The 12,345-nt window shown below is 37.4% G+C and overlaps 1 protein-coding gene across 21 annotated transcripts in view; it reads right to left on the reverse strand.

Moving 5' to 3' along the window:
- Positions 1-12,345, reverse strand: part of PARD3 (par-3 family cell polarity regulator) — a 674,219-nt gene that overhangs the window by 433,141 nt on the left and 228,733 nt on the right. The window contains exon 1 of one of the 21 annotated variants that reach the window (XM_043563586.1): positions 5,459-5,567. The exons of the other annotated variants lie outside the window; for them this stretch is intronic. The gene's annotated coding sequence lies outside the window, so the exon portion shown is untranslated. Of the gene's footprint in view, positions 1-5,458; positions 5,568-12,345 lie in introns of those variants that run through there. 21 annotated transcript variants of the gene reach the window in all.

The following is a 12,345-nucleotide window of genomic DNA, read 5'->3' on the forward strand; positions in this document are numbered from 1 at the left end:
ACCATATAACTGTGCATATTCAAAATTGTGTCTTGGGCAACAGTGTCTCTAAAAATACCTATAATCACACTTTGGACTCAGTGCTTCACAAAATAAATTAAAAAAAAATTCTCAAGCAAATTATCATTTAAATCTTAGTATTCAGGAATCAAATATTACATTCAACTGACTTTAAGCTTTAAGGAGCTTTAGGAAATGGACTGAGAAAGCACTTAAAATGTCAAGATAACTATCATTAGAATATAACAGTAAAACCTGCTGAAACTTTATATCAATGATCCCTTGAAAGGACTCTTTGCCCTCAGATAAAGCAGCAAACACTCAAACATGCTATAAAACAACGCTACATGATACAACAAAACAAATGCACTATGTGACTGTTCTTTAAAACAGACTGACATACACGCTGGGTGATATTCTGGTGAGAAATGAAGACAAGGGTGGGAAATCATGATGAATCAACCTTTCAGCTCTTATCTGCAGCCAGGTTCAGAGCCGGGAAATGACCAACCACATGCTACACTGGTTGCCAGACAGGGTTCCTGGGTTCAAGCCACCAAAGGGGCATATGGACGGGAAGCTCCCAGGTCTCCTCTCCAGTCCACTGAATCCGAGTTCCCAGAGTGGGACTCCAAAGGAGCCATACAAAAAAATGGCCTGGGGCTGTGATTCCCAGACAGGTTTTACAGTCGGAGAAAATAAGGCCTTTGAAGGTCTTTGAACAACAACAGAATAATTGCAAAAAATGGTATATTGAATAAATGAGCAGTCTCCGATGAACTACAAAGAGGTAAAGAAAGATAAACGGGTGAATGTAAAGGAGGTCTGGCTCAGTGGAACACGCTCAATGTGCCCAATGCAGGTTTTCTATGGAACATTCTAATGACAGCAAATTACCATGAAAGAAAATTTGGGAAGAAAAAAAAGCACAGAACAATAAGCAAGAGACAGAAAAGCTTATATTAATCAAGTATCTGTGTTTTGGAAGAGAAGTCTTGTTTTTGTTTTTGTTTTGAGTTAACCCCACTGGACCAAATGAACTGTAGCACATAAACAGGCAATGTTTTGTTCCAAAGAGGAGTAAGACCCTCACCATAACATTTACAATACTACAAAAGACTATCAAATTCTGGAAGGCAGACCCAGTGGCTGGCATCCTGAGGCTCTGGTGAGGTAAATACTAAAACTGCCTACCGCTGTTTTATGTATTTTACTGCGAGACTATTGATGCATTTAAGGCACAAATGCCAGCCATTCCAGGCCAAGATACAGAAACTTAGTGTGGATGTGCTTTACGGTAATGCTGATTCCAACATTTACCAACCGTCAGCTATTCTAGTGCCAATTAGCACCTTAAAAATCATGTGTAAATATTTGAAAAACATGTTAGCAATTAAAGGGAGGAAATATTCCACATTAAAATCAGGAAGAGGTTTTAGGTTAAATACTAAAAGGTAACTGCATTCTCAGAAAACCCAAGTTTCGCAACACAACACAAAATGCTATGAGCACTCTCAACCAAAAATACAACATGTAGATCCTATTTAAAACTCAGTAAATGCCAATTATTATTTACTGCTTCCAAAGCTAATAGGTCCTCTAATTGAACATAAGAGGTTTTAAACTTTGTGCGTCATTAACTTATACTCCATGTTAGTAATAAAGTGTTAACAAATGCTCTCAGTGAACTAAGAATGTGAACAATTCTGAACAAATACAGCCTAGGATCTTTCCTTGCCCTAACTTTTTGCCTTTTCTAAACAATAGGAAAAGGTAGAGTGTCCAGTTTGACTTAAAGTCAAGCTTCTAAAAAGAAGAACATAAATTTCTCATAATGTAAAGACTTCACATTTTAAGCAGAATACTAACAGTTCAAAAAGAATCTTAATATAAACTGAAAGAAACTTAATATACCAAGTTACAGTTAAAGCCAATGACAATAGCTCTTCATTAGGAATCAGAATCTCACACTATTAGGGCCATCTTTTAAATTATTGAGCCTTAAAACTGAAACAGAGGCTATTAATAGCAGGAATTGATATATTCTTATTAAAGCCATACCAACTATTCAGAATGAGAAAAGTAAGCAAAAGCATTCATTCATGGGGAAAGTCTAGGAAACTAATAGTAAGATACTTAGATGGCATTGAGTAAAGGATTTGACAATATATTAATTGGCGGAAAATGGATAGTCTTTTGAGAACAGTTACTGGAACATTGCCTTTCAAGACATGGACGATGTGGTCTCAATCCGTTCAAACAGAACAGTGCCACTGTTCTATTTAAAGAAAATATTGTGAAGTTTTAGTTCTATTTTAAAATTCAATTAGAAAACAAAATCTTGTACTTTGCATGTATGGGAAAATGATCTCCCAGGAAAATTTTAAATCAGAAATAACTAAGAAACAAAGAAAACTTTAGGATCACAGAATAAGAAATACTTCAATTTTTGCTTTAACTATTAGAAAGCCTTGAACAGGGGCGCCTGGGTGGCTCAGTCGGTTGAGTGTCTGACTTCGGCTCAGGTCATGATCTCACAGTTCATGACTTCGAGCCCCATGTCAGGCTCTGTGCTGACAGTTCGGAGCCTGGAGCCTGCTTCAAATTCTATGTCTCCCTCTCTCTCTGCCCATCCCTTGCTTGCACTCGGTCTCTATCTCTCTCAAAAATAAATAAACATTAAAAAAAATTTTTTTAAAAAGAAAGCCTTGAACAAAGGAAGTGAATTACGTAACCTCCATGCCTGAATGTGTATCTTACTATCCTTACTTTTCCTAATGCTCTTACTATGTTTTAGTCTTTTATAATCATAAGGCATCTTTATAAGGCCAATTCATCCAAGTTCAGGTGCCATCCCATTCCCTGAGGAATACTCATCTGCACACCTACCTACATACCACCCATCCAAAGGGGCAGGCCCTTGGCAGACATAGGTTTTCCTCATGACTGTTTCACGACCCCCAGCCACTGCCAGGATATCATCGTTGCCACCGCCCTGCACCATACCCTTCTAGCCGCAACTGATGACATCAGGGTGGGACCTTTGATCTAAACTGGCACAACTGCATTATCTCTCTAGAGATAATGCAAGTGGGACTGAGAGACTGCAGGAGGCTAGAACTATGATACTGAAAAATTAGTGATGTGAGGTCGACAAATTAGAAACATGGAAATGGGGCAAAGAATGCTGCTCTCAGGAAGGAAGAATGAAGAAGAATTCCAGAAGCAAGCAAGAAATCAGGGACCCAGAGAGGTACTTTTGTGGTTCCTAATATAACACCTTTTTAGTTCTTGTTCCCATTGATTTCCTATGCTAGTGAGGTATGAAGAACAATTTCATTCTTTTCTTCTTAAGCTAACTTGATTTCACTATTGTCATGTGGAACATCAAGAAACTAAACTGAATATACTCTAACATCCTACATGCGACAAAGATTTAACATATACAACTGTGCTACCACACTTCAATTCCTTGGCTTACGATAATTTAGATGAACAAAATTATAGGGTTTGTGTGTTTTCTGTCCATATCTGTTCCAATCATGAGCTTCAAGGGTTATTGACTAACCCTCCCCATACACTCTTTTCCTTCCAACTAGCCCACTGTCTTTACGGTGTGAAGTTCAACTTCTTAAATATCTACAAAAGGATACTGCTGGCTCCCAGATTGTCTCTATTCCATACAAAATCTCTCTAGACACACAGATACACCTGATCACATCCCACCACCAAGCATGGAAGGTCAAGGAAGGTATAGCGTTGGTTTGATTTTCTCTCTTAGCCACTTGCACAGCAATGACCAATGCATGCAGCAGTTCCACCTGGACAGAGGAATATCCATCACCAAACAATAGTAACTCTATGGTCTCCTTTTCTCCACCCTTTCCAAAGTGTTCTTATTAGAACGTGTTTTTATCAGAGTGGATTGGGGCAGAAAAACAAGTTAGAATCTACTAAGTTACTTGAAAAAGAGGGATTATGTTTTGTTCAGATTTGTAGCCTCAGTGCCCAAAACATCATATAGGGTGTAGTACACACATAGAAAATAATTAGCAACCAGAATTACCAGAAAATATAAAAGGTATGATGAAAGTATTACTATTATCTTGCCAGGACTGTTTTACAATTAAAGATGAAAATGACTGTGGTGTTACTCACTGTATATAATAGATATAGATAAACCAAGACCTTTCAAACGTGCATCCTTTATAAGATGCTCAACATTTCTTAGCTCTACTTAATTTTGCATGTGGATTGCACATCTCCTTGCTCAAAATTATTAAGTAAATCATTATATCTCTCATTGCTATATCCCAAATCCCTCTGTCATTGCAGAGGCTCATTAATACTTGCCCATTTCAAAACCAATCTGAGTGATGCTGTCACAAACTTTTTGGTAGCCATTGGTCTTAATAAAAATTCTGCTTCATTGTATTCGCCATATGAATTATAAGCAAGAACCATGTAGTAAACTCTCAAAATTGCATTGTTCTTTAGAACAACTGAGAAAATAGTTATTGTTCCTACTAACTCATTTCCTTGGGAATGGGTTCTATCTCCTTTCTGACAGTCCCCTTGACTCTGTAACACTACACTGCAAGGGGGTAAAGCTGACCTACTACAAAGAAAGGGTCTGCCTCTCCATTACACAATGCTCTCCCCCCCAAAATGTGAAAGACTATCTTTTATTCCAATTAGACTGAACTGATGATTAATTACATAAAGCCAGGCTCCTTCTAAACCCACACAGTTGCTATTTCCTCTGCCTGGGATAAAATCCTCCCTTAGAATTAAAAGCCTGCCTCTCTCTCTCTCTCTCTCTCTCTCTCTCTCTCTCTCTCTCTGTCTCATATTCTTGTACCCCTATGCCAAATCTCTCCCTCTTTTTAATTCCTCTGTCCTTCTTCATGTCTTTTTAGTGTCGGTACCATATTCTGCCTTCTGTTTCAATTACTCATACACATCTTACTAGAGCTCAGTTTGATTGAATTGATTTTATTGGAAAAGTAGTATCTTTCATTGATCCAAGATAAAAAGACTTGTAGGCTAGCTAATACAAACTTGTTACTGTTTCAATAACCATTCCTTGGGTGGAATGCCTTGACCAATGACTTGTAACAGCTAATACCTGGAATCACTCACGCATTTTTAGGCAAGGGTTACAAACTCCAGAGAATTACCCGGGCACATTTCTTAAGTCCAATTTTACTTTAAACTGTAAGCTTCTAGAGCTTCCACAAGACTGTCTAAAAGGAAAGTGAAACACTGAGATGTGAATTCTGCCCGAGTTGCATTCGTCATCAGTTAGAAGAACAGACATATCAATCAAAGAGAAAACCCAATTGCTACCTTTTTAACATCCCAGCAAATCAAGATTCCTTAAGTGAATACCAGTCGTCAACGCCACAATTTCCTCTACAAATGATCATTCCGAAGTTTAATAAATGGAGTTACTCACCCAACAGAAAGACACACAATAACTGATGAAAAGGATCACTCCCAGGACAGCAATGAAATCTGACCTTCCTTACTCGATGAGAATAGAAGTGACTATAACAACAAAAATGCACTTCAGAGGCTTCTTCAGCTCCCACTTGTCAAAGTGAAGAAGAGCACAATAGATGTCGTTTTAAATGATCCTGGGAGCGGAACTCAGATTGTTTATGTTATATGGAACCAGGCATTTAACATGAGTCTGTGAAGAGAGAAGTTTTCTTTCTTAACAAAATATCTTTTATTAAGTAAAGGATTCTGCAAATTTGAATTAGAAGCTGACATTTGTCGTGTGCCTTAATTATCAGCATCATAAAAACCAGTTCATTCTACCAAACACAGTGTCAGAGTCATTCAAAATACTGGTAAACGTCTGGCTTCCCAAGAAAAATTACTTAAGACCTAACATAGGAAAAACCATAGCTAATCATGACTCCTGAAAAAAGAATCAGAGCCTAGAAACAGCATTTGGGGAGACTCTCCTGGACTGTAGAACACAGATTTTATCATGCTCGGAATATGTTTTCCAGTAGGCTCTGTACTGGGGTATTGGTACATATGATATTTCTCAAACCCAGAGCATCCACTTTTCAAGAGTAGGCCATTCAGAGAAAGTTAGATGCCACAAAAACTTGTCAAAAAGCAAATATTTTATATATGTTCTCATTCTAATGCTTAAAGAGTTTTACAGGTTATATTGTTTTATTTGTTTTTGTTTTGAGTTTAAGGGGTTGTTATGTGCTTAGGACTTGATTAATGAAAAAAGGGCATAAGCCTAGTATAGACAATGTCACACAAAACTAAAACCATCTACTAATGAAACTATGTCTGTTTTTTGGTTTCCTCTATGTTATATACATCTTCACAATTTTACTTTGATAACGAATGCAATTCCTCTGTTTGAGAAAGTTGGTGTCAACAGATGCAAGATCTTTATTTTAAAATTTTCAGGAGGGTGCCTGGGTGGCTCATTTGGTTAAGCATCCGACTTTGGCTCAGGTCATGATCTTGTGATTTGTGAGTTCGAGCCCTGCGTCAGGCTCTGTGCTGACAGCTCAGAACCTGGAGCCTGCTTCAAATTCTGTGTCTCTCCCTCTCTCTGCCTCCCCCATGCCTATGCTCTGTCTCTGACTCTCAATAATAAATAAACGTTAAAAAAAAGTTTTCAGTGAGACAGAAGCCTTCAAGAAGGACCTACATCCTAAAATCTGGTTGAGGAGAGGGAGCATTAAGGGAACAACAGAAAGCACAACATGTCCACTAACTTCATATTAAGGCTTTTTCTTTTGAGATGATGGTGCTAAATTATGATCACGTTTTCATGAGTTGCAAGGAGAGCTAAGGGAATTAACTGTCAGCACTTCATTTTGATCTGTTGAGGTATTTGGAACTAATACAGCATTTTCATGCCAAAATAACAGAATTCTAGATCAAATTAGTCTCTGTCCTTTCCCTCTGGGCATGTACTCAGGTGAGGGCTCCCTCAAACCACTGTGTGGGCTAAGATTTTAAAGCAAAAAAAGTCTTAGTGTAATTTTCCTGTAAACAGTAAAAACAGGTTTTCCAGTAAAAACAGGTGTCACTGCCACTCAGCACCAAGTGTGCAGCAGTTGAGGGAACCGGGGCTGGCGGGGGGGGGGGGGGGGGGGGGGCAGGGGAATACTATCTTGGTTACTCCAAATGTCTGGTGCAAACTACACCCTTTCAGAAATACCCAGGGTGGTGAGGTAAAGAGGAATGATAGCAGAAAATCCCCTTTACCACCATCCCAAATATTATGTGGTAGGAATAAATTACTCCAGCTTTACACTGTCTTCACCATGGCAGTCACAGAGGTGAAATGCTAGGGATCCTACCTTGCTGAGGGTTGACCAATTGCTTTGCATTTGTCCTTGAATCCCAAACCAGTATTTCATGTGTGGTGCACACTGCAGAAGCCATGCTAAAATGTCATTTTGCTCACCAGACATTCTAGTCATCAGTGAAGTGCATTTAAGACCATCAATTGGCAGTCTTAATACAGACATTAAGGGCCCCACACACCTTCCCCATGGCATCAGAAGCACCAAACTCACACAGATGTTTACTCTGCAGGTCTATTCTGTTTTCTGTCTTCCAAGTCTCTTGTCAGAAATTCTATGGGAGGATTACCATTTTAATTTTTTAAAAATCTATCATTCCCATAAACGTTAATAGCACTTTTTAAAAACTTATGTTTATTTATTTTGAGAAAGACAGAGAGAGCATGGGGAGGGGCAGAGAGAGAGGAGAAAGAATCCCAAGCAGGCTCCGCACCGTCGTCAATGCGGAGCCTGACGCAGGGCTCAAACCTAGGAACCGTGAGATCATGACCTGAGCCAAAGTCAAGGGTCAGATGCTTAACTGATTGAGCCACCCAGGCGCCCCAAGACCACTTTTTTAAATCAAGCAGAACATAAATAATTTCAAACAAATGAATCATCGCCTTCTAGAGGAAGAAGAGGCGCAAAGAGGAATATGGTCTTTTAAGCTACTTAATGATTTTTATTTAATTTTTAAAAAGTCCATCTTTCCATGAACACCAGTTAATTCTATCCTATACTAACTGTGACACTACAACCATTCATCCTTCTAAATACAACCGTATTTTGTACCACCATCCTCCCAGTTACCCAGTCTAAAAGCTTAGTAACATATGAAGTTTAGACAAAAATGAACTTTTGGGGTTTTTATCATCTTGAAAATTAGAGTTTAAACATTTGTTTTAGAAGGAGTTGATAGAGTCACAGGGCTAAACGAAAGTATTTATATATTACTGCACAGGATATTATGAAGCATCTCACAAATTCTATATCCAACTTATATTTAACAAAAGTTAATTCACTGTGAAAAATTTTGCTAATATGAGAATACAAAACACTATGTTTTAGGTATAGAATCTGTACCTAAAATTCATACCTGTCATACAGTAAGTCAGTGTTACAATAAAGATTAAGAACATCATCTAATATCTTGGTGCCTGGTGGGAATAAGAAATTGCATGTTATAATGGAAAGAGCTTAAGTTTTGGAGGATCACAAATCTGTCAGCAATTACTGGTTCTATCACCTTGGACTACTGACCTTTTCCATTCATGAAATGAAGTTAATGATTTCTACTTCAAAGGGTTTTTTTTTTTTTTGAGGAGAAATTATATATATCAATTAATTCATACTCTTGTAGGTAAATTATATATACCGAATACCCAAATAAAAGGCTTTTTATTCATACATAACTAAATGCTATTTTCTATTTAAAAACATAAATGCTACAACAGAAAATGTCCCTTAACTCAATATCTTTTCCATATTTCATCGTCACTACCAGAACCTCAATTTTTTTCAGGGAACTATTTTTCTCTGCCTGGCTATGTGACATTGTAATTTCATTTCATTTTCAGGATTGGCTTAAGAAAGGGCAAGAAACTCAATTATAGCCCACAAGTCATCAGGTGAAGTCTTCTGTGGGCTTGGGGAGTAGGTTTCCAACTCACGAAGCTGGAATGTGTAGGAAAGAAAGGCTGTAATTCCGTTGTGACTCTGAGAGCAAGCCCACATGCTGAGAATGACAAAAGGAATCTGGTCCTTGAGAACACTACCGAATTACCTAATAAAACCCCACCCCTCATTCTGGAATATGTAATAATGCAAAGTATACATTCTCTGTCGTTTGAAGTGAATTTTCTATTATGCATATATATTGATTGAGTAGACATATTTTGTAAGAATATGAAAGCACGTTTTATTATTACAGTCTATAATTGTAAGTTATCAATATAATTTTCATATATTTATGGAATAAAAATAACCAACACTTTTCAAATGCTTACTATAATTCATTTCTTACAACAAACTTCTGAGGTAGAGACCTCTCTTATCCCCATTTTAGAGATAGGTTAACTGAGGTCCAGAAACACCAAGTAACATGTCCACACACATAAAACTATTAACAGGAAGCCAAGACTAAGCTCTGGCAAACTGGCTCTCAAGCCCACTCTCATAATGTTAAGCAATACGGTCTATCAAATAAATAACTCTAAAATAAATTTAGACCATTAGTAATATTAATTGTTGGCCAGAAACCTAAGATAATTTATTGTCCAATTATATCCAATTATGGGAGCTAGTTTAATTATATCAAGACAGTTCTTCATCTGGTCACTACTAAAGACCATATGGCCAGATAAAAGACATAATAATAAAAAAAAATCATATTTTTCTTAACTCAGTAAACAGCTTGCTCTTTAACAACTTTATGTTTTAGATCATTCTTAAAATCTCCGTTTTTAAAGAATGACTTCGATGGATAGTATGCCTGGGAACCTCTGCTTTAGGTAATTATCTATATGGCATTCAAAGGAGGGGACGGAGGCCCTTCAAGATCACATGAAAGCTTACAACAAAGGCTCATCGCTGGGGGTGGGGCTGGGGAAGAAAAGCAGATAACAATCTCCAAAAAGGGTAGGATTCAAATTGTCATGATTACATTTTCATAATTTGTCCTATTTTCTAAACAGTAAAAACAAAAACAAAATGTCATGATTCTTACCAAAGAAAAATTCAGTACTGATTTTCAATGATTAAACATAGTCCAATTAACTGACAATTGATACTCCAACTCCATACAGTCCACTGATCCAGGGGTCACCCCAAGGAGAAAGCAGGGAGCAGGAAGGGGGTTCTTCTTAGGACACAGGATCCAAGGCTCAGTCAACAGCCCTTGCAAGGGGAGGGGTGGAGGGCAACAGATGGGGGGTAGGGGTAGGGAGGGTGTAGGAATAATGCCCAGCCCTATCAACACCATAGCACATAATGAAATTTTCTATCTTGCAAAATGTTTTGAACTTTTTCTTCCCAGAGACTAAAAGAGCACATGTATTTCTGAAAGTGATATGAACACAAAGCACCTCTGTGCACCATTTCTACACAGTTCATTAAAAGCATCTGCAGGGGCACCTGAGTGGCTCAGTCGGTTAAGTGTCCAACTTCGGCTCAGGTCATGATCTCGCACTCCATGAGTTCAAGCCCCGCGTCGGGCTCTGTGCTGACAGCTCAGAGCCTGGAGCCTGTTTCAGATTCTGTGTCTCCCTCTCTCTCTGACCCTCCCCCATTCATACTCTGTCTCTCTCTGTCTCAAAAATAAATAAACGTTAAGAAAAAAAAAATTGAAAGCAAAACGTATTGAAAAAAAAAAAGCATCTGCAAAGTGGGGCACCTGGGTGGCTCAGTGGGTTAAGCGTCCCACTTCAGCTCAGGTCATGACCTCACGGTTTGTGAGTTCAAGCCCCACATTGGGCTGTGTGCTGACAGCTCGCAGCCTGGAGCCTGCTTCGGATTCTGTGTCTCCTTCTCTCTCTGACCCTCCCCAACTTGTGCTGTTTCTCTGTGTCTCTCAAAAAAATAAATAAATGTAAAAAAAATTTTTTTTTTTGAAAAAAATAGAAATATAAAAAAAAAAGCATCTGCAAAGAGGAAAAACATGTATCCTTTCAGAGGCTTAATCCTACAGCAAAACACAAATTCTGACTAACTCCAAAAACAGATCAAAATCCTTAAAAAGTAGGTCATGGTCATGACTTGGCCCTTTCTGACTGGCAAGTGCAAAGACATCCTAGGGGTAAGGGGTCAGGGGGTAGAGACTCAGAGGTGTGACGAATAAAATGTATGGTACATATATTACTCAGGGAATGTAATGAGAACATCTGACAAAAAGTTGTGGAGAAAGTGGTATAAAAATGATCATAATGCAGAATTCACCTGTGTTATCAAAACAGGAAAAAGCAGGTTTTAAATGAATTGCATATTTCCCTTTTCTAAATGCATCTTTGTTTTTACACTGGAAAAAATCTCCTAAAAGTTCCATAGTAGTTCGTTTATAGTATCCTATCTAGATACTACCTGAACAAATTAATCCAAGCATTTCTACAGTTGTCACTATCTGTTCCTGCAGCAGGCCAAACAAAGCACAAGATGCTGATCTGATTGCTGTTAAGGCCAATATTTCTGTAAGACAAGAACATATCTTTAAATGTTATTATTAAAACTCTTTTTCAAATGTACTATTTTATGGGATAAAAATAAATAAAATATTTCTAAAACTGTTCAGATACTTACAGGATTTTTTAAAATGTATTTTAGGATACAATTTAACTTTTCCTACTATTAATAATCACTTCCTCTATAAAGACTTGGAAATAAAGAACAGTATTAACTAGTTCAGAATGATCCCTACACAGGAAACTAATAACAGCACAATAGCTGTTAGTATAGTACATCGCTCAAAGAAAACATGAGGTTAACCCGATCTTGTGGAGCTGGAGAGGACTGCTAGGTAATATGCAGGAGAGGAAAAAAGTATCAATAAAGTGTAAGTATCAACATCTGTAACGTTTCTGCTACACTGTGTACTGAATTACTATGTGTCCTGAAAATGAAATACTCATCTACTAATGTTTTAATAAAAACTATATCAATATAGACAAACACTATTTTAAAAATAATGATAAAGAAAATGGGAGATGGGTATTAAGGAGGGCATTTGTTGTGATGAGCACTGGCTGTTGTATGTGACCATGAATCACTAAATTGTACACCTGAAACTAATATGACACTATGTTACCCAACTAGAATTTAAATAAAAACTTGACACATAAAAATATATATTTAATTAAATAATGATAAAGAATTGAGACTTTTAAATTAAAATATTAAATAACGCTGTGTATATATTATAGATAGACATATAAATATGAATGTTTGCTTGGGTGTACATGTTTTATCGCTATTACAAAATTTTAAATCACGAAGTCATTTCTGAAATACTTTAAAATGTTGA

Source organism: Prionailurus bengalensis, chromosome B4, assembly GCF_016509475.1.
Source record: "Prionailurus bengalensis isolate Pbe53 chromosome B4, Fcat_Pben_1.1_paternal_pri, whole genome shotgun sequence".
Classification (NCBI taxonomy): Eukaryota; Metazoa; Chordata; class Mammalia; order Carnivora; family Felidae; genus Prionailurus; species Prionailurus bengalensis.